Source organism: Sinocyclocheilus anshuiensis, unplaced genomic scaffold (assembly GCF_001515605.1).
Source record: "Sinocyclocheilus anshuiensis isolate Anshui unplaced genomic scaffold, SAMN03320099.WGS_v1.1 scaffold758, whole genome shotgun sequence".
Classification (NCBI taxonomy): Eukaryota; Metazoa; Chordata; class Actinopteri; order Cypriniformes; family Cyprinidae; genus Sinocyclocheilus; species Sinocyclocheilus anshuiensis.
The window spans coordinates 243,232-266,789 of NW_015548126.1; the positions used below are offsets into that span (position 1 = coordinate 243,232).

The 23,558-nt window shown below is 38.7% G+C and overlaps 1 long non-coding RNA gene across 1 annotated transcript in view; it reads left to right on the forward strand.

The window, feature by feature from the left end:
- The first annotated feature begins 697 nt into the window (after positions 1-697).
- LOC107704707 (uncharacterized) overlaps positions 698-23,558 on the forward strand; it is a 48,790-nt gene continuing 25,929 nt past the window's right edge. The window contains exon 1 of the long non-coding RNA XR_001635996.1: positions 698-848. This is a non-coding gene — a long non-coding RNA (uncharacterized LOC107704707). The remainder of the gene's footprint in view (positions 849-23,558) is intronic.

A 23,558-nucleotide genomic window follows, 5' to 3' on the forward strand; every position in this document is an offset into this window, starting at 1 on the left:
TATTAATTACAAGCATTTATATATATATATATATATATATATATATATATATATATATATATATATAATGTCATCAAACTGCCCATTAAATCACAAAGCTGGCAAAATTAGCATAGTTACAAAATAAGATTACTTTTATTTTCCAAGGTAAAATATGTAACCATGCCTTAATTCAACTGCTGGCTGAATGGTCTCAAAACGAAAATATTCACGTGCTGTTTGTTACAGTGGTTGGTTGGTTAAACACATGAGTCAGCTGCAAATACCCAAATAAACTGCAGGATAAAGAACCCATGGGGGCTTTTTCTTGACGTGTCGATCAAATATGCGTTTTGTTTTTCTTTGTATATTTACAAACAAACAATACCTTGAAATACAGTCTGACATAAATAACTTTACTATCAGCTCAGGACATGTATTGCTATATGTCAGAATAATATTGTAATACTGGTCACTCCGATGTTGTGTCATTTAGCCTAATCCCCAGTGGGCGTGGTGTTGCAAAATAAGTAATTTCGACTGCAAAATAAATAAATGCAAAAATAAAAACAAAATAAATAATAATCAGCGCTATTTACTTACAAGAGCAGTTTCACAGTGAAAAATCTGCACCTCCCTATGTGATAAAGTACATAACGTAGATAAAGTACGTAAAAGAGACGACATGCGACAGAGCGATCTCTTGTGTGAACCGATTCATTGTCAACACTCAAACGATTCATTCCTGCATCAGATGTTTGACGTGGCGTTACGTTTGTTGCCATAAATATTGCCAACTCCGATATCAATACAGCCGACGAGTTGATTGGGATAGCAGTGAAATCTACTGGATTCACACTGGTTAAAAGGTACGCAATTTTATTTGCTACTTTACCAGCTCACAGATTGCAGGCCAACTTGTTGATACACAGTTTTAAAAGTACCTCTTAATATTCCACCTTGTTATGTCTCACGAAAAAAAAAAACGCTGGGACTTGTTAGAAATCGAGTCAAAGAGAGAGAGAGCTGTAAAACCATGGGGATGGTTTTGGTCTCCACCCTGTTAAGATTTATTATAGGTGAGGGGATCAAATGTGAGACTGCCGCTCACAAACACATGCTGATGAGAGAAACAGCTTGCTGGAGGCGCAGATGATGGGATTCCTGTGAGTTGAAAGAAACGAGGTTGAGTAAAGGGGCAATAGATGATCTCTGCACAACAGGGGCTCACACCTGCTGAGAGAGCAAAGTAAACACCAACAACTACTGCGTGAAGTTTACCAAGTCTTGACAGGATGTGAGCCAGACATGTAAATTAACTGCTACTTTCATTGGTTGAAAGCAGTCGAGGTTGATGTATCTCCTTAGTAGCCCTCTAACTTGAATATACAGTAATTTATTTTGTAACCTCACATTGAGGGTGCTATAACCCACCATAGGCCTGTGAATACTTAATGCATGTACTTATAAGAGGGGTTTTTAGACTGTAGATTTATTAATAATGGATACAGTTTGATATTTACTAAACTGTTCTGTGTTGGGTGGGAGAAGGAGACAGTTAAGATGTCGTTTGCATGGTAATTGTAAAGAAAGTCATAAATAAAGCATGAGGTGAAGTTATATGGAAATGCGACTCCCCAGGAAATGAGAATATTTTAACAAAATATTATCTCGGGCCCATTTGACCTGGGGTCAATTAGAAAAGAAACGTCAGCGTTGACGAGGACGCGAGGCTGAAATTAACATTGAAGCTTTTCGTCTCCTGCCTAATTTGCAAGGCTGATGCAAAGTTGAGCTGAAACAAGTATATTGTCGTGAGATTGTGGTTTAATTTGACAAGGTTTAAAGTCAAAAAGTTGATTCCGATCTCGCTCTGACAGACAACAAACACAGCGTTCTGGGCATTTGTCTTGAAGACAAACTCCATTCCCTCTATGGAGAACATTTTCTTGCTGATGTGAACTGTTATTGTGCTGTCACACAAAGGTTAAAATGTCTTTCCGTCAGTCTTAAAATGGTCTCCTCTACATCCCTTAAGTAAATATTGTATCACTTAAAGGTCAGCATTCCTTCTAAATGTATAAATCAGAGCTGCTTTATGTCTATTTCATCCAAATGTCACAGGATATATGCTATTAATAGTCTTGGGCATATAATAATGTCAGTCTTGAGTTTGTCAAATGTCTCGTTTTATCAACCAGTATGACTCTGCAGTGTAAATTAAGTGAAGATGTGTAGAATTCTGTTGTCAGCATGAAATGAAAATTGACTCTTTCTTTCATCAAAATGTAATTAATTTGCTCCATCTCTGAAATAACATTCCCTATTTTGTGACATAACCATTATTTTTACTTAACCACTTCCCTCCAACCTGTTATATAATATATTAGTGTTATTTTAGTATAATTGATATGCTGTTATAGTTTTTCAAATCACATTTTAAATGGGTTTTTATTTTTATATTTTCTGTTTTAGGTTAAGTTTAAGTTATTTTGTTTGGATGTGTTTTTGTCACTTTTATTAGATTCTTTTTATTATTAAAACTATACAGTTTTCATGAAGTTTTAATTTTCATTTTTTTGGTTTATTTAGTTTTAGTTATTTTAGTACTTCAACTTAACTCAATGAAAATGAACAATGTTGCCTTGGCAACTAGTTTATTTTAATTTATTTTAGCCTATTTTATTTCAAGTAGTTTAGTTTTCCAGTGGTCAACGGATGTCATGTTTTACTTGGAAAGGTCACATTCAAGAAGCAAATTTCATTTCATGTAGACTTAGTTAAAACTCTTCCTCAAGTTTCTCCACTTTTAAACGTAGTGCACGGCCAGCATATTTTCATCATTAAAAACATCATGCATCAGTTCAGAGTTTGCTGAGCGGTGCACAGTCTGCTACGGTCAAAGTTCCCCTCTCTTTACATCAACCATATGGGGACATTACAACAGCTCTTACTATAATTGTGTTATTGAGTACAGCATTGATCTGTGTCAACCATAACTCTGAGTACTGCTACACAGCAATAACTCTTTATGCCTTTATATGCCAGCATCTCATACATTCTACCAATTATTGTGAATATCATGCATTTCGGTTGAGATGCATACTAGCACTGCTTTAAACTTGACCTTTCTGTGAAGCCATCTTTGTTCTGCTATAACTACAGATACCATCATGAAAAGAACAGTCAACAACATGTCCTTCATCTCAATATCAAAATACCAGGCTGGCCATTATTGAAAGCAGAGTTGGCTGAAATGAAAGTACCTCAGGGGAAGTTCAGGAGGTATATGGTTGCTCAAGGGTCAAGGGTATGGCCTTTTGCTGGGCCACAGGCTGCTGAAAAAGGCTGTGTTACGGAAACAGGAGTGTGATAAACGCTGCTTCATTCCATGTGCCATGCCCTTTATTGTGTGATATGGTATTCTTAGACTGGGACAGGTTTCTTTAGTCAGGTTTAAAGTTACAGAGAATATCAAGTGCCTGTGTGATATGGAATCATTTTTGTATGACCCTGCTTTGGAAGCTGTGCCATTAAGATTGCAGTTTCCGAATGCAAAATGTTCTTTGTTCACTTAAATTACTCTATTTGTGTTTGGTTGTTGCTTAATTGTATAGTTTCAATCCTAGGAAAATGCCTGCATATTGTCAATTCAGAATCTTCTATTTTTTATTTTGTTTCACGATTTGTTCAGTCTGGGCTAATGAGTAAGCCCAGACTGAACAATCTGATCAATAATAGCACATTCTCATTCTACGTGTCTGCTTGTGTGTTTCCAATTGATTAAAGTTGATTTGAGGATGTCTGCAAGAAACTAGCATTCACCTAGGAAATGTTTAGCTTTAAATTCTTAGCAAGTGTCTCCTTTCTATAGCAGCCCACAGTAAAAATGCACAATAAGGTAGCAGAGAGAGCAATATACCAGTCTAAGCAAAGAGATCGAATGGGTAGGTAGTTACAGATCACTAGGCTAAAAGAGTATTTTCTCATCCATGTCGTTTTTGAATGAGGTCAGACTGGGTGACAGTATCAGGCCTTGGGTTATGTCAAGGTTGGATAAGGCCAAGTTTCGGATGATGGCCACCATGTTTCAAAGTGGGTCATAAAGTGAGTGTGGATGGTGGAGGAGTTGGGAAAGGAAGCCAAAAGGATGCAGACAAAAATTATCCACCCACTATCACAGATGTTTACTGACAGACTGGAAAGAAATTGTCCTAAAATGTGTCACACAAATGCACTCCTTGTGTTTTTGTCTGAAAGAATATACACTGATGCATAGTTTTTTTGTTGTTGTGTTAACAGATACTTTGCATATGTTTTATTTTAGTTAAACCACATTCTTAGAAATGAAGGTGCTTTATTGGCATCTATGTTTCCATGAAGAACTTTTAACATCAATGGAATCTTTTAATTGCACAAAATGTTCTTTACAGTGGAAAAAGTTTCAATTTTCATGGTTCTTTTAAGAACTGCTTGTGGAAAGGCGTTTTGGGAAACCCAAAAAGGCTCTTCTATGGCATCATGGTGAAAAGCCCCTTTCAAACTTTTATTTTTAAGAAACAAAACTACAGAACTTTTGAATGGTTAACAAAGCATTGCTATGTTGTTGCTAGAGTATTTCTAGTGGCTGCTTGGGTGTTCTCATTGGTTTCTAAGTGGTTACTTCTTAGTCCAATTCAGAAAGGTCTACCTCTTCTCAGATATGGCTTGAATTGCTCTTTTCATGTCGGTCTAAGAGATTGTTTCACTCAATTTAATGTGAAACTTGCTCACTTATAACAGTAATGGCACACCTCTCTTCAGTAAGCCACGCGATTTGATTATTATTCATGTCCGTAGCTCTGACAAGTCTAATAATTTGTTCAGACATTGGTTTAGTTATGATAAGTGTTTTTGGCAATATCTTCTGGAGATGCAGCAGGTCTATACTGCATATATCTCTAAAAGCTGATCTTTATCATCATGTCTACTTGAGAATCAGACAGTGCTTTGTAGTTTTAAAACTAAGACTCTCATCTCATCCGTTAAGACTTGTCTGGGATTAACTCTCAAAGCTGTGACTATAATAAAAGTTCATCACCCTTACGTCCTTATTCTTTAGAGATGTTTTTTTCCCCTAGAGAAATTGACTGACTTACTGTATTACCAAACAGTTGTATATCAGCTTCGGTATCTGTTTGTTTATAAACCATGTAAACGGAGTGAGAGATTGTCTCAGAGAGACGAAAGAGAGAAAGATGGCCCATACCAGCTGTTGGTCCAGGACTGGCACCATTGCCAGATCGAGACTCTGGATCTCCGCTCAGCTCTGACCTAATCCCTGGGTGAGCTCTCCCAGATGGGCTGACAGATTTAGATCAGCCACCCTGACATGCACTGACCGATCTCGACAGCAGTCCCGCATCTCAGCTGTATCACTGAAGAGCCACAAAAATTGCTGCCAAATTCCTAAAAGTGATGTATTAACCATGAATGATGATCACAGTTTTAGTTGCAAATTGCAGGCTCTAATGGTTTCCGAAACATCCACTCTGCGAGTCACTCTTGACTTTAATCAAATGAATTATGGGAAATGGTTCCTCTTAAAACATGTAAAAACTAGTCATCTTCTATCCTCTGATTCTCGAAGTTGACTCTCCATTGCATTTCCTTTTCATGTGATCATGTTTTTTTTTTAAAATCTCTTAAATACTGCCTTGCTCTGTTATTTATTTTAATTAATTATGCATTTAATTATTTAATGTGTTTAGGTTTACTTATAATTCAAGTGTTCATAGCTTGTGATTAAATGACTTCACGGCTTCCCAAAAAAAGAAAACCGGCTGTAGGCCAATGAACGTCTGTTGTTAAATGCTCTTTCAAGTGATTCTTCTGAGATTACATGTAGCAACACAAATAATGTACAATTTCACCCTCATATTTGAACTGCTGTTGAGAATTTGTGCACACTAGGGTTCTTTTAATGTCAGTGCTGGTAATTACAAGCCCAATATTATACCATTTCACTAAAACCACACAAATACTAATTCACAATTAGTTCTATATCCAATTGGTTTCGGAACAAGACTGCTGTGGGTGCTGTTATTGCCGAGTATTTCCATGAGTCGCCATAACACCTGTTCATTCAAAAGCCAATCCTGTTGAGAGTGACTTGCATCAGGCATTTGGTTTCACAGCAGGGTGTTTGCTGTAGTAATTGAGAATGCTGGAGGGCACAACAGTAGCATCCACATCTGGGAATTCCCAACCTGGCTATGGCTTCTTAATTACTCGACCAAACATGGACCAGAAATGGTGTAGATAAACCTTTAGGCTATGTTCACACTGCGAGCCTTAGTGCTCAATTCCGATTTTTTTCTCAGATCCGATTTTTTTGTGTAGCTGTTCACATTGTTGTTTTAAATGTGGCCAATATCAGTTTTACAGTGTGAACAGATCATGGTTCTGAACTGGCCCGCATGCGCTAAAGAACAATATGAACAGGGTTTCCAGATTTACACAACAAAGTCCGCCCAATTGCTTCTCAAAACTAGTCCAAAACTAGCACAACCGTGTTCAGGGGGATAAATATCGTGTTAGTGGGGTCGCGTCGACCCACGAAGTTGAAAAACATCCCGCTGCAACAGTGGAAAAGTAGCCTAATTACACGGGGAAACTGTGGATTTGGCAACACTTGCGCAGTGCGCTGTCATACGGAAGTAAACATGGAGGATATAAAGTAAGCGATTATGTGTTTATTTATAGTTTAATCTGCTGCTGAATCCGGCGAAATTATGTGCAGGCAATATGAAAAATAAAGACAAGGATGTGACAAAAGACAGCAGAGTTTTGAAGCTTTTATGATACGAGCCCTCATGTTTTGTTTGTATATAGAGTTGTCACTGTAATTCTTATGAGTTCTGACACATTACACTTCCACTGATTACCTTTCGCAATTGTCTTGATAACTTTGGGTATGTAAAAATCTTTGAAGTGTCTCCCATCAGCGCGGAATTATGACGAATGTCGATCGAGAGTGACGTAAAAGTCACATGAAATCCGACATGACTGTTCACACTGCGGTCGCATTGTGCAAAACATCTGACATGTATCGGATTTAGTACCACATATGGAAGTGGCACAAATCGGAATTGAAAAGATCAGATTCCATGCGGTTTGTGCTGTTCTCACTGTCATGAGAAAAACAGATCCGAGTCACGTGTGAGCAAAAAAATTGGATTTGGGCCACATTTGCCTGCAGTGTGAACGTAGCCTTAGAGAGGTCTGCAGTTAATGTGGCAATTCCAAGTGCTAAATGTTTTTCTCATAGGAATACAGCTAAAGTTGTAGCATGAACAGGAAATATGTATTTTCAAGCTTGTATTTATGATTCATTTCTCCGGCTTGGGATAACGCAGTACAAGTAACACGAGTTACATAATCAGATTATTTTTAATAACTAGTAAAGTAACGCATTACTTTTAAATTTGCAATGAAATATCTGAGTTACTTTTTCAAATAAGTGGTAAATATGCAAGTTACTTTGTTTTCCCATTTATTCACTGACACCCCTCCTGTCCCCATGTTGAGAGAAATTGGGAGTGAGGCACTTCCTTCAGCTGAAGGTTTATTAATTTCACTTTTAGTGTGAAAGGGCCATTACAGCTGGCAAAAATGTAACTTTTAGGTTTTTTGTAATAATACAAAAAAAAAAATAATAAAAAAAAAAAGCACAGCCCCGGTGACAAAAAGTAATGTAAACGCAAGTAACGCAATTAGTTAGGAGTAATGCAATACTGTAATGCCTTACTTTTAAAAGTAACTTTCCCCAACAAGTATTCAAGGAAGTATTCAAGCTGCACTTCAGTTGTAAGCTCAGTGATGGACTTCATCAACAGTGAAATGGGGGGGGGGGGTGGTCTCTGAAAACCTTTAGAGAAAGCATGACCAGCTGCAGGACTTAAGATATACACTTCTCCTTATATATTAGTGTCTACACCAGACGCGACAATTGTCGTGGCGCACCGCACCGCATCACAACAGCATAAAGTCTGTCTATACTAAATGCGACAAAGGGCAAATAGAACGAGGCAGCAGTTTAATGTCGGGGATTTGTCATGCCGCGCCGCATCCAGTATAGACAGCATCACTAATTATAATGAGTTCTGTAGTATTTTGTCGCACCACACCGCTCATGTCCGGTATAGACACGGTATTAACCTAAAATCTTCATGAACTAAATAAAGCTAATTTACAGTTCATGGACTTGTTTGCATCAACCCATATACATATGTTTCGAATCAAAAGAACATTTAAATGTATACACCAGAGACCAGAATCATCACAAGCTTTGATGTAAAAGTCAGAGTTTATTAAAAATCTAATTTCTAATACTAATTTCAAGACAATTCAAATGTGTGGTGTTTTTTTTAATATTTTACAATGGCCAGGGAAGACCAAGTGGTTGAAGTAGCTGTGTCAAAAATAGAACCGTCTTTCAACTGAATGTGCAATGCATCTTCAGTGGTCTCCTCAAGTGTAGACATCTTTGTTGATTATAATGGGAGCGATTTTAAGATGCATCTGTTTAAGAGGAGGATATTAAAACAATAGTCTTTTTTTTAAATATACTACAAAAATATGCCATGCATAAAAATAGGTAAAAGTAAACAATTCTGTAAGTAATTCATTTGGCAGTTCTACATTTTAGTCCCTGTACTCTTGCCAACCATAGGTGTTTGTAAGCAGCCACGGAGCGTGTTGTTTTCTCAGGGTTTGGGGGCTTTTGCCCCTGGCTCTCTGATTGAGGTACAGGCACTGCAGTGACTTGGTTTCCCGAGAGCCGTTGTTGCTAACGTTAGCAGTGGCAGCGTGGCAGCTGACAGTCACGGGAATGGGCCATGACTGGCTGCTTGTTTTGTGCCACGATCCCTCACTGTTCACACCCGCTGAAAAAAGAAATACTCCGGCTCCGGAGCTATAAATAATGGATGGCTTGTCCACTGTCACTTTAAATCTTGTGTCTAGCCACGGCCTGGCCATTATTAGGGTCTCCCTTTCTGTTTTTCTCTCTTGCTCTTTCAGTCTACCTTACATTTGTCTCTGCTTTACCACAAGAACCACAGTCTACCTACAGATTGTCACAGGAATGGAAGGTTTACATGGTAAAATAAACCTATCTTTGAAATCTTCCATGACTCCCTAACCATACGGACCTCATCCAACATCAAAACATCCTGAAGAAGAAAGACACAGGAGAGAGAGAGAGTGGGTAGACGTGTGCAGTAAGGTAAACATTTTCATCTGCCACGATCCCAGTCTTTCATTTGATAGGTGCTGTAAGAGTGCTCGAGGGGCCGTGACTCAAATTCTGACCCCATCAAGCTAAACCAGTCGCCTCGCTGCAGCCCCTGCATGTGATGTCCATGGAACCCTGTCATGTTAAACATTGAGCAGGCCTGATGAAAATCTGTCCTGAGGATAAGTGAGGGGAAGAGAAGGGAGAGCGAGACATGCAGAGAGCAAGCGAAAGCTCAAGCCCACCCATTCGAACAGGAGAGATCATGGATTATTCACATTTGCAGCTGTGATAAGGAGAAAAATTGATGAAGAACAGCTGACTGGAGCATGATGCGTGAAGGCTAGAAGCTGCTCCACCTTTGAAACAGCTGGGAAGCTACCAAAGACTGCTTCTGTTTGCCTCAGTCATGGAAACAAATCATTAAAAGCCAACATCCAGCTTTAAACTATGGCTTAAATCTCTGGCTTGTAGGGTGGAAGTTCTGGTTAGACGAAGAAAAAGGAACTGAGATCTAGTGGTCAGCGTATATCAAACTGTGGTGACTGTGTGAACGATGTGGGTTTGAGTCTAGCTTATGTGGCTTCCTCTCTCTCAATAGTTTGCTGCCCTTTCAATAATTAAATGTCAGATGCTCAAAAGAGTGTCATGGATAGTCACACTAGAATTTGAGTATTCATTACTTTACACCCCACAATGAAAATGAGCGACAGTGATATGATGTCACGAACCTGGGGCCTCATTTATCAACACTGCGTACGCACAGATGTGTGCGTAATGAGTGCGTAAGAACAGTTTCACACAAAGTGTGGGATCAACTTGTACTTATACGTTGGAATGTGTAAATATAAGCACAACTCTTAGCATGCTTACGCAGAGAATCTAGTGGTAGAATGGGGATACTACAAAAAGAAAGTGCCGCCGCGTATTTCCTGTGTCCTTTAATTGCAAATACCCAATTAGTAATTTCATAGTTCAAGCTAGACATTTGCATAATTGGTATGAACAGCTATACAAGACAGCTGGGAAGTCATGGCTGATCTCGCTTTGCTGGAAGATTTGGCGAACCATGCACTGCGCAGAGAACGCATTTTCAAAGACTGCGCTGATCTGTTTAGTGAGAGCACAGAATGGCTTCTCAGTCGGTACCGCTTTCTTTGCCATGATTTCGGTAGACGTATACATTCACGTGATTTATAAAGGGAGGTGTTGTCACCATATATGGTTATCCCTTAAAAATGATCATCCAGCACTTATAATGATTTTTTGCAAACTGCTGGAACTAGAGGATCATAATTTTAATATTTGGTTTTGTTGGGTACCTGGGCACTGTGGAATCGAAAGAAATGAGGAAGTCGACTCTGCTGCAAAGGAAGCATTATTGGTGGATCTCGAAATTTGTGCAGTACCTCCTATGGATTTAAACCCAATAATTTGTTCCTTTGTTAATAATAAATGGCAAACAGAGTGGGATATATATATATATATATACAGTATATGAATGAATGAATGAATGAATGATGCATTTACATAGCCCCAATGATGGAAAAAGAAATGATACATTTTCTAACCGATGGGACCAGATTGATTATACCCGCTGTAGAATAGGTAATTCCAGGATGACACACGTCAAGTTTTTAATACTAGGGGAAGATCCTCCAACATGTTCTCTCTGCCAAATCCCTTTATCCATTAAGCATGTTTTATTAGATTGCGCTGGTTTTAATTTTGTGAGAAAACTTTTTTTATTTAGTTAACTCTTTTGAAGAGATTTTTAACAGAGTTAAACTGAATACAATTTTGTAGTTTTTAGCACAAATAAATTGTAAAAACATGATATAATTCAGCCATAATATTTCTCGCCGTGAAAATAGCCACAGGAGCTGGGATGGCGTTAAACACAAACAAAGAAACAAACCATATATGGTTCATTGGAGGCGTTTCTGAATGCAAATTAATGTGAACGAGCATGGTGCTTAAGAACATGTGGGACTTTTTTAACAATTATTATGAACTGGTGTGCGTCCAAACTGCATGCACATGTTTGATAAATACAGATTATTTTGTACTTACGCACATTCTAAATTTCATTCGTAGGACAAAATATAGAAACTTAAGGTTGCTTTTAGTTATTTAGTTAAAAAAAATTTAATTAAATTTTTTATTCTATTTATTTTTTTTTTATAATTTTAGTTCAAGTATTTTATTTGTGCATCCGCTCTGATAAGAAAATATGACACATAGCAATATAGATTTAAAATAAAATCTATAATTATTTATTATTTTCTAATTTTCCTAAATTTAAAATGCTAAAACTTTATCCACTCACGGTCCTGCTACACTACAAACCATGTAGCTTTAAAGTTTGTATTAATTTTATTGATGAGAGAGGTCAGTCTGTGACATTTGAACAACAAAGCATGTCAATATTGTTTTTACTCTACAAATTTGTAAATGAGAGTTCACCAAACGTGATTACGTTTGATGAAACATCTATGCATATGCCATTTGTTCCAGCTCTCCCACGTTCACATGCATGCTAATGAAAGTGACTGTAACACACATTGTAGTGTGACCCCATCAAAATGAGATGCAGAGAATCAAACCATTACAACATCTGCCTTCTGCTGTTAACACCAGCTAGATCAGACTCATCACCATTCACACCGAGGACATGGTGTGAGGGCAAGGGGAGTTTACCTGGACAAGTAGCCAGTCGGCTTTGTCTGTGGTCTGAGTCACTCTAGATGTGTGAAGGGCTTCAGGTTGACGCGACATTGGTTAGAATCAGAGAAAAGGAGATGTGATGGTGGAAGCTGGGGGCATGGGTGAATTGCTTTTAAATCAAGGCCTCGTGTTGCCACTGTGAATTTTTCATCAGTCTCCTAAATTAAAAATGTGAGCGGTCATCACTTATTTGTCAAGCCGTCTCAGCACAAAAGGTGGATATGACAGGGGGTTTACGTAAGGCCTTAGGAGCCTACAGCCAAAGCCTGACTGCAGACCACAAACACAAAGACACCAAGAGAAAATACTGTCTCGCACTTTTTGTGATATAGGAGATTTAAGTGCTCAGAGAAAGGAGGAAAAAGTCGCAGAGCTTTTTAGCAATCTTAGTAGATGACATTCACTGCCATCTCGACATATGGAGCAGCTTATGCAGCTTATTCTATGCAAAACCCTGATTAACACTAAGCCCATACATATAGACAACATGTAAACTCTCAGTTTATCTCTGGAAGTAGTAAATGGGGCCAAGTTCTAATACACATTTGATACATATGCACCTTTTCAGTAATCCTAGTTTAAAGATGTTGGCCGAAAGAGTGGGACTTTGTTGTTTATTTTATTTTATTTTATTTTTTGGGCACTATGAATTTTATTTGATCCCAAAATGTCTTATTGTCCCCCACATTTATTTATTTTCAGAAATGGCTAAATGCTAAATAATAATCAAAAACGATGGTAATCAAATAAAGGCACAGAACATTAGCAATTTAATTTATTTTTAACATGTAAAAACACAGAACATGCAAAATTCATATAAAAATAGCAGCATTTTTGTACTTTAATATTCACAGACACTAGTCCATATTGCGATTTAATTCCATTCCAAATTCCATTTTTATTAAGTGATTCTGACAAGTTTTCTGCATTTCTGAAATCATTGGGCCCTATTTTAATACCATTTTTTATCATTGCCTAACTGAGAACTAAGAGTGCAGTTTGGCTTACTGATCTTGCAGTTTATTTTCATTTTAGAACCTCTAAAAAAACAAAAAAAATCAAAGACCAGGTGAACTGAACCTTGATTTTCACATTTCTGTATGATGTTTCATCAGTAAGCCTTTTAGTCTCCTCGTTTGGCTTTGTTTTGGCTTGCGTTTCCTCTGGAGAAGGGGATGGCCGTCTGTTTCAGGGACAGGAAAATGATACAAACATAAACACTGGCCAAGCGATGGTTTCCCTCAGCAGCACAAGCGCACACACGGCAACAGGTGTGCCAGATCTCCGAATATTGGCACTTGGTTGATACACGCACGTTCGCAAACACATACTATCTCCATGGATGGCTACAGTTCAGCTGCCAAATGTGGGGGTGTTTGGCAGCGATGCTTCCTTCTGTGTGACCGAGAGGTAGATCCAGAAAAAAGTTTTTGTTTCATCACCTGTTGTGAAAGGTCAAGGTACGTTTTTTCGTAATTGGCATTCACATGTTGCTAAAAAGACTGGCGTCAGACCTTGCTGTAATCCAGAAGTCCTCCAGCAAACTCCTTTGAAGATCTCTGCTACGAGTTTCCTATTTGGAAAACACCACATGGCAAATTTTAAGTTGTTTTTTTCCTCGAGGGGGCAGGAAACCGGTCGGGTCTTTCAAAACGGTCAGGGGTTAATGCGTTTAATGGCATTAAAGAATGGCCCATCCACACATCTGGAACGACTGGTTTCTGCAAGAGTTGAAGAAAGTTAAGCTTTACTTTGTTTTCCAGGCAAAGGATGAGCATCTGTGACTGGGCACTGCCAGAGGATACTAGAAAATTCTGTTTCAGTATAACACAGAGCTTGTTTTCATTTAAAAGGTTGGTGTGCTTCACCAGGAAGACTTCCATCTCTGTTGCTTGACCCCTTGCAGCCCAGCAGATTTAAACCGCTTTAGGCAGGAAGAGTGAAGGAGGTTTGAAGGGAATATAGATATGTGTTGCATTGTTCCTCATTCAGAAAGTTTGATTGTCTTTTAAAGGAATGATCCACACAAAAAGTCTCTGATCATTTACTCGCCCTCATGCCATCCCAGATCTATAGGGCTTTCATTCTTCAAATTGGAAGAAAAATAATCAGTTTCTGTGAATCCATATAATGTGTACAGGACCACTAGAGTTGATTCAGTGTAGACAACATTGCTGATTATGATGGGCTCTATTGTCTTCTGTCACTTTGTGTTAAGATCCTCGCATACAGTGAACAAGTGATGTAAGAAAATACTAATATTTGAAAGTTTTTAAACCATAAACCATCACTTCCAGCCAAGTTCCATACGTAAGTGAATTTTAAAGCTCATGTGAGAAGTGATATGGAAGCACAGAGGACTGTCACCAGAGATGGTCTTATTATTGGGAGATGCCAAGGTCTGCATTTGTAACATTGCAATGTAGATCACGTGTGCCTTGATAACCAATCACATCACAGCCCTGATGTCATGCGGGGGAAGTCGTGGCCTAATGTAGGTGGGGGGAGTGAATGTACAGCGCTCTCTCCCACCTTCAATACCACAACTGAGGTGCCCTTGAGCAAGGCACCGAACCCCCAACTGCTCCCCGGGCGCCGCAGCAAAAATGGCTGCCCACTGCTCCGGGTGTGTGTTCACGGTGTGTGTGTGTTCACTGCTGTGTGTGTGTGCACTTTGGATGGGATAAATGCAGAGCACCATACTTGGCCACATGTCACTTCCGTCAAAGTTGTGCAGCAGTTAACCACATAATATAACATAGAAATGACTGAGAATTACCTGTAAACTGAATCCTAACTTAATCTTATAAAACACCATTTTTTTCTACAAAAATAGTTTGATTCAAAATTAATGTTTAATGGCAAATATATTGAAGATTAGCTAATAGGCTGTCAAACCCCCATATGATAATTGGTGAGAAGTTAAAAAAGTTTAAACTATTTTTCTTACACCTATCATTTCACTTTGGAAGACATTGAATTATCATTTGGGGTTGTATGGTTTACCGTCATGTTCACTTTGTGGTTTTTGAAGCATAAATTTTGGTTGTCCCGTACAATTACATTACAGAACCTCACAGAGATGGATTATTATTTTTCATTGTTTTTGTTCATCTGATAATAAAAGTAAGTCATACACATCTGGGATGACATGAGGGTGAGTAAATGCTGAGAGAATTTTCATTTTGGGTGGAATGTCCCTTTAACAAACCAGAATGTTGACTCTGATCTCGAGGTCTTGAGAATTTGACAATATAGCGTGGTACATTTTGCAAAACTTTTGAAAATGCTTCCACCCCTCGGGGGGGTGCACGAAATGCACTGAACTTCAGAATTTTCCTGTACATGCCCTCAGATCATTCCGTGCAACAGCTGTTGGATGCTATTTCTTGCTTCGTTATCAAGAAGCTAATAATAGCAGAGCATTTCTTTCTTGGCGTCTGTCTCTTCGCTCAGCGTGTTTCCTTTAAGGATATCCTGGTCAGATTTTTTTTTCTTCGCAGGCAGATCTCATCATTTGCTCTCTCACCCTTTCTCCCTGCTCTCTTCTGTCAGCCTTTTAAATATAGGCCTCCAGGTTCGCTAGCATGTTTGTTTTTGAGATTCTGATTGGAACAGAGCACTCTCTCTTTCTCTCTCGCCCTGTAGTCACGCAGCTGTCATCACCTCCAGTGGCTGCAGCCGTGGCCTCATTTTCCGCAGGGACGCGCTCCACTTATGGTGCACTCTTAATTACACTCTGCACCGCTGAGGTACGTTACACACCGTCGCTGCAACCGACCTCAAGAAAGATAGAGCTCGCCGCAATGGCTGCCAGACACGCTAATTTTTCTTCTCTTCAAACTGGCTCTGGAACACGCATCGAGAATTCAGCCTCCAGTGTAAATATTGGTACTCTGATTGTTGTGTTTGGCTAAGGCCCTGGCTCGTCTCCTGTGAGTTAGCAGTTCTGTAGGCTGTGTGCTCTGTCGGGCCATTAGCCAAAGCAGTACAGGTTCCACATAAAGCGTGTTGTATTTAAAGGAATAGTTCACAGAATGTCAGTGCTGCTCTCTTCCGTAAAGTGAAAGTGGTCGGTGATTCATTCTGGCCAGCTCCAAAAAGGATTACATAAAGCAATTACATAAAATTACAATAACTTTGTGTGAGGAACAGACTGAAATTTAAGCTATTCACTACTAATCTTCCTCTCCGGAGGATCTCTTAAATCTAATTTACTCCTTCAAATACAAAATGCAGACACTATTCTCATCAAGTTTGACATGATCATACTGTTCTTCACACAAAACTATCTTACGCCTTGAGACAACTTGGAGTGTCCACCATTTTCTGTAAATGTTCCAAGACTTCTGATTCATTAGCCGCTGTAGGTCAATAACTAGAAGAATAACAAAGTGCAGTAAATTGTACAACTATTTGCATTAAAAAACAGTGTGTTCAGGATTACAATAGTTAAATAATATAATAAGAAGCACCAGTTTGCAATATCAAGCAGCATGACAGGTTGTTTTTGCACAGGCAAAAAAAAAAAACGGATTTCGAATGCCTTACACAAGTTACAAATGGCCAAACTAGACATGCGTTAAAAATAAAGTGGATTGTGCAAGGGTAGGATGGACGATGATTCTGCAAGTTTTTGTGCACCATTTTTTGAGTACATTTCATTGGTAACAACCTCTGTATCATTTTTGCACACAAACAAATCGTATGAGTGGAAAACCTCAGGTGTTGCTAAACAAGTTATTCAATTACCAACAGCATCAACAGTAACAACAGTGTAAATAAAACTGCCAAACTGTAAAAAAAAAAAAAAAGCATCCTTCTGTATTATTCAAGCATGCATTATTCAAATATTCATTGTAAATATAACAATCTTAAGTGTGCTGTATTGAACAAACATGCTTCAGCAAACTAATTCCTTGTATAAAGTACACACACACACACACGCACACACACACACACACTCACACATACATATACAGTATATGTTATGTAAATGTATATACAGGTGCATCTCAATAAATTAGAATGTCTTAAAAAGTTCATTTATTTCAGTAATTCAACTCAAATTGTGAAACACGTGTATTAAATAAATTCAATGCACACAGACTGAAGTAGTTTAAGTCTTTGGTTCTTTTAATTGTGATGATTTTGGCTCACATTAATCTTTTTTTTTTTTTTCCTCTCTCCCCTCTCTCTTAGCTGTCTCTCCTCATCCTTCCGTCTCCTTTTCTCTCGCCTCGTCGTTATAAATTACCATCCAGTTTCTTTCTGTGAAAAAAAACAGAAGCAAGGACATTTTGGTTAATATCTCCTTTTATGTTTTACCTAAGAAAAAGTTATTAAATGGGTTTGAGTAAAATACTGACAATTTCCATTTCTATACAAATGATTCTTTTGCAAAGAAATGCACAGAAATTAAGCGGTTTGAAAATGGACTTGCACAGAGAGGTGAGATAGATGGTAAAAGTTGATAAATGCTCAGCTGAGAATATGCTGACGGGAATAACTGAACATTGACCACTTGCATTAGAAATGTGATTTATATCAGCAGCCATTGTGCTAAGGGAAAGGGAAGGGGTTCTGGGATATGAAATGTATCATGAAAGACACAAATGTGTAAAAAAAATGGCTGACTGACTTTCGCTACGCCTGCCAATATGTGATATGTAACTCCCATTTAAAACAGGAGAGATCCATTTCAGCAAAATCTCCCTGTCAGGAGAGGCAGAAAAACCTAAATTAGCTTTATTGTTTCTTATCATTGCACAAGATCGTATTTCTTCATGTTAAATCACAAGCGCTCATAGCCTTTCATAATGACTTTGAGAAATCAGCCACTTTGTAATGACCTGTGCTCCAAAAACTCTAACTATTGTTTCAGGTGCAGTTGTAACAAATGACCTTTGCTGCTGTAATGTGTGTGTGGAAGTATGTTTGTGGGTGTGTGTTTCCCAAGTGTTCACATTCCCGGCCCCAAACACACTAATTATTGCATACCAGCAGTTTGGTCCAGAGGTTTTCCTATGTCGACAGCTCATTTGATTCATTAGTAAGCTCCCTGTATGGTTTGACCAGAGGACCCTGAGGGAAGGAAAGCAAGAAAAATTGGGAGAGTGACAAAAATGGGAAAATAGAGAGAATAAGAGCGAGGTAGGTGGGGGGGTGGAGAGACCGAATGAGAAAGATATGAGAGTGTAGGAAGTGAAAGAGACAATATAACCGTGTGCTTTGGGGGAAAGATGGAGGGATGACATTGGAGGTTTGCCCTGATCACTCAAAAAGAAAAAAGATGATTGATTTGCTTGCCTGGGAGATGACATGCCCCAGCCGAAGCAGAGAGCTGTTAACTCGATATGCACAGAACAACTCAAACCTGTTGTGACTTCGAGAAAACACCCAGCTTGACTGGGCTGGCCGTAATGGCACGCAGATTGGCAGTGAGATGCAAGAGACCCGCAGGGCAAGACGAGGAAAAGAGGGTGGAGTAACAGGAAATATAATGGAGATGGACAGATTCTGAGGCTTCCTTAAATACTCGTTTGCATAGTTTAACTGAGTGTGGCTTCTGATGATTTCAATCGTCGCCTGCTTGGAGCGAATATATCGTGGCAATAGCTTCCTGTGGTCTTGTGCTTGTGCAGTTTGGTGGCTTTTCTTCTGTCAACATTGAGATATCCAAGTGTGTGCTAATTATTATGAATCCAGTGTGGAAGAACAACGCATTGTTGCATCACAATGCAAAAACTACTGTGATGCGTCAGTGTGGGTGCAATGCTCTTAAATGTTGTTTTCATGACTATATACGGTCCATTCTAGAACTGTGTTTAAATGAGCTCTTTGTAGTACTTCATTCTGAATGGTACATCCTGACTTTTTGTAGTCAAGTAATTTTTGTATAGATGAAGTTACTGTTTTCGAGAGAAAAACTTGGAAAAAAGTTATTAAAAAGGCAAAAATTTACTTTTTTGACAGGGAGAAAGGACTAAAAAGTTTGCGTGGGATTATATTTTGCATGTTGTAAGTAAGCCTAACTTTACAATCAAAAACAACTGTTATTAAGCCATCAGTATCAAATATTTAGGGTGACCATACGGGCCACTTGCCAGGATTTCTATATTGCCTAAAATATCCAGGTTTTGGCTGTTTGCACTGTGCAGATCGATCGTTGTATAACATTATTTCATGAGAACTATAGAGAGCAGGGCAGACGGCTCCTTATGCTTTCAAATCGCTCTCGCGGTACTTTAGTCTAATATCATCCCATACTTTGGTGTCATGCAATGATCGGTGCTCAGCTTCAAGTCGAACGAACGAACAAACACCTGCACGTATATGCATCACTTTGATCGTTGTCACCTTCTCACGCGCGACACGCCACGATTGGTCGATTATGTACAATACCTACATGTTATTGGTCAAACTACTTTGGATGTTTTAGGCAATATAAAAATCCTGGCCAGGATGTGTCCTGTATAAATGGCACATATGGCCACCCTACAAATATTATTATTGGATTAATTTTGCATTTTGCTTATCTGTTGGCTTTTTTGCCTACTTTTATAGGCTACATTTTGCAGACTTCGCAGTAAGGCTGTGCGATATGGCAAAAAAAAAAATCTAAATTGCAATTTCTCAATTTATTTATTAAAACCAAAAATCAAATATAATCATGCCAAAACATTACATTTTAATTAATCAATAAAATCTGTAAAATCTGAAACAGCCCTACTTTGCAGGCAGTGTTATAAAGCTAAAAATGGTTTTATAGATATACATAGGATCATTTAATACATTACTGTATACCATAGGTTTCACTGTTTACACACAGTTCCCTATTGTGTGATGTCACTGTAATGTCTTAAACTGTATAATGTAAACTATATAATTGACCGTTGCACCAGTCAACTGATTCCTTACATGGTTGTGCTAGTTTCATGTGTCTTACAGCACTCTGTGGTCTCTGAATTTCAGCTCAAATTAGTAGTTCAAGTCATTTTAATTATTTATACAGCAAGTAGCTGTGTACAAAGCAGGAAAATGTGCTGTCAGCCAGTCATTATCACAAAATAAACCCCTTCAGGGTGATGCAAGACCATTTGCAGTAATGACCCGCCAAGTGTGTATTATTCTTCTGCATATGATGTTGGCTTTGTTGTTAGAAAATACATCATCAGTGATGCTGATGTTGAAGTGTGTGTGTCTTTCACACAAATATGGAAGTCTTGGTACTATCACCTTAACGGGTTTACAGCTGATTTCTTTTCTCTAGTTAATCCCGCACCAAGCTAATGTGGATGTATCTGGACTCCCGTGAGGGCCCTGGTTAAATCAAGCTTCCTAAAGCCCGTCCCTGCCTCTCTCTCTCTTTCTCTGAGAATAAGAGACCCCTGCATCAAGCAGGGAAGTGGCGTTGTCGCTACCCTGTCTGTCACCAGCAATTAGTGGTCAGATCAAAGCGCTGATGCAATCACAGCCCCACTGTGGCTTCCTATTATCATCCCCCGAGAGGGCTGACACTGAACGAGCGCATTTGTGTGTGTGTGTGTCTTTGAGAGAGGGGTGTTATATCCTTTCCTTGCTTTCACTGATCTCTGTAGGTAATGCTTGTACCACACCCTTCGTCCTGCAGTCATTAGTACGTTTAAATTTGATTGTCTTAACAATCAAATCAGCATTCAGGCTTAACCAGACAGAAGGGCTGGTCACACTCTTGTTATTTCACATTCAGAGCAACAACTGCTCAAACTTGTCTACCCAACCGTTTACTTTATGTTGCAGACAGACAAAGAAGTAGCTCGCTAAAAGTTTACAATTCATATAAACACAAACTCATTTGCAATGTTAGCAAACTGTGGATTGTTAAATATGCGAACAATGCTAATTACAATAAAATAATATCATACATTACAAGCTATACCAATCTTGCTAGTTACCAAAATAGAGTAAATAACTTCCAGAAGTCATTCAATAAAAGCTAATATTACAGTTTGCCACCATTTGAGTTGAAGATAATGAGGAAATTTAAGTCTTAACTCTCCATCGCGGTATGTTTTTAACTAGGATCTGAGCAGTTGGGGGTCTTATTTGCGTTGAAATATTTTGCGTGTGACGCCCACACTGCACTGCAATGTAAACAAACATAAGCATGTAGACAGTGGTTAAGTTTGACTCGGTGCTTAGTATGTCATAAATTCATATACCTATGAAGTGAGAGATCTAAAAGTTTTAAACTTTTGTAATGTGGAGAATTAGCCTGTTAGCGTTAGCCATTTAGCATGCAATATCGACAATGGCTGTGTCCGAAATCTAATGCAACTGACTCAAATCCTCGCTGCCGTATGCAGTGACTTTGCAGGCAGAGTTTGCACACGAAGGTACCTCACGAAACTGGTTTCGGACAGACTTCTGAGGCAGCATAAGAGTTTAATGATTTACAACAAAATAGAGAGACTGAGAACTAAGTGAATATTTAATTACAATATAAATTTCTCGCTAGAAATTGCATCAAAAGTGAAAAAAAGTTGGTAAAAACCTACATTTACACACAAACTGACCACCAACTGCAGCTTTCAGATTCCATTTTTATTTTTTAGCTCAACTATCATGGATTTGAATGCACAGGATTGTGGGATATCAAAGGCAGTGAAGGATACATCTATACTGCCTTCAAAAATCGATCAGATGAAGGCATCTCAAGAGACAGGAAGTGAAGCTAACTCTGGATTCAGATATGCCTTGATGCCTGCGTACCTTGGAATACATTTTCTGAATTTTTCAGCTTTCAGATACAGCCAGTGACGAACAAATATGCCAGTTTGTCATAGCGACTTTTAGCTGACTTGTTTGTCTGTCTGCAACATAATCTCACATTAACTGTTAAGTAGACTGTATATTATATTATATTATATTAGACTTCTTTGCTGCTCTAACATTATATTATATTATAGGAGAATCTGGAATTTGTTGTATATTGATTAAGGCTCTTAAAGCCCCTGGAACACACACCTTTCATGGCTAATTTGGGGACAGTGCAATGAAAGCAGCAAAGTGTGGTGTGTCAAATGTCACCCATCATGGTTATTTCAGGGGCCATTTGACGGCGCAATTCCCATCTGCTAGCGTCTCTCTGATATGGTAATGCTAATTAATGGCATCTTATCATGGCGGCGCTGATACTCACAATCAACAAGATCTGGCTGTGTGTATTTCATTTAATGTCCTTCAGCCTCAGCCAGTGGCTGTTAACATCGTTAACCTTTACTCGGACACAATGGAGATAGACAATTGTTTTGTTTTACAAAAATTGTATTTGATCAGCAGGGCTCACCTTTTCCAGAAGCCTCTTCTCTTGTCCTTCTAAATGCCAGATAAATAAACAGAGCTGCTTAGAATGTCACTCAGCTCTCGTTTTCACAGTTAGGTTTCTGACATATGACTAGAAATTATAAAATAAAGGAAATCACGACTTTGTCAGCAATGTTTATGTGAGTGCTACAAACCATTATTTGTTGTTGGAAGTCTTGTAGGTTTTGAATGACGATAAAGGTTGGATTTTTCTGGAAGCCAGATTTTGTCATTTTATTCCTCATATTTGTGTATTTATATATTTCTAAAGCAGCTTTGTTTATTGCAATTGCAACTTCATATCTCACAATAGTGGCTTTATTTATTAGCAGTTCTCAGCTCCACACACACACAAACTCAAACCAACCGCATCCACACATAAAACTCCCCCCTTCTCCTTCTGTCCCCTCACTGAGACAGAAGTGTCCAAACTTCTCCTCTCCAGCCATCCTACAACATGCCCACCCAATCCTCTCACACCTTCTCCAAGCAATCTCCCCTACACTTTTACCACCACTCGCACACCTCATCAGCACATCTCTTCTCACAGGCACTTTCCCGACTGCATTCAAGCAGGCTCGGGTAACCCCATTGCTCAAAAAACCTACATTAAACATTTCACTTTAGGGATATGCCGGTATCAAATTTTCATGTTGCGATTAATTGCTAATGCTTTTATCACGGTATACGGTATTATCACGATATTAAAATTTTGTTTTAAAAAAGTGTTCTCATAATACAGTATTACAGGTTTAATAACTTTTCTAATAACAAAAATAACTGAACATTTAAATGCAATAAAGCAATACAGAAAAATGTATAAAGTTAAAAGTTTTACACAGATTAAAGTGCAAAAGAACTATAAAGACCAACAGGTATCACTTTACAATAAGACCTCAGGCTTCAGGAGTGGCCATTCAACTGAGACTGCGCTACTGTCAGTCATTGAAGCCCTGCGGATTGCAAAAGCTGATTCCAAATCATCAGTCTTTATTTTGCTGGATCTATCTGCTGCTTTTGACACGGAGAGATCCTCATCAGATCCTCCTGTCCACCCTCTAATCACTGGATATCGCAGGGATTCCACTTCACTGGTTTGAATCCTATCTCACTGGTAGGTCTTTCAGGGTGGCCTGGGGTGGGGAGGTATCCAAAGCACATCAACTGGTCACTGGGGTTCCTCAGGGATCAGTTCTTGGACCCCTCCTCTTCTCCATATACACTACAT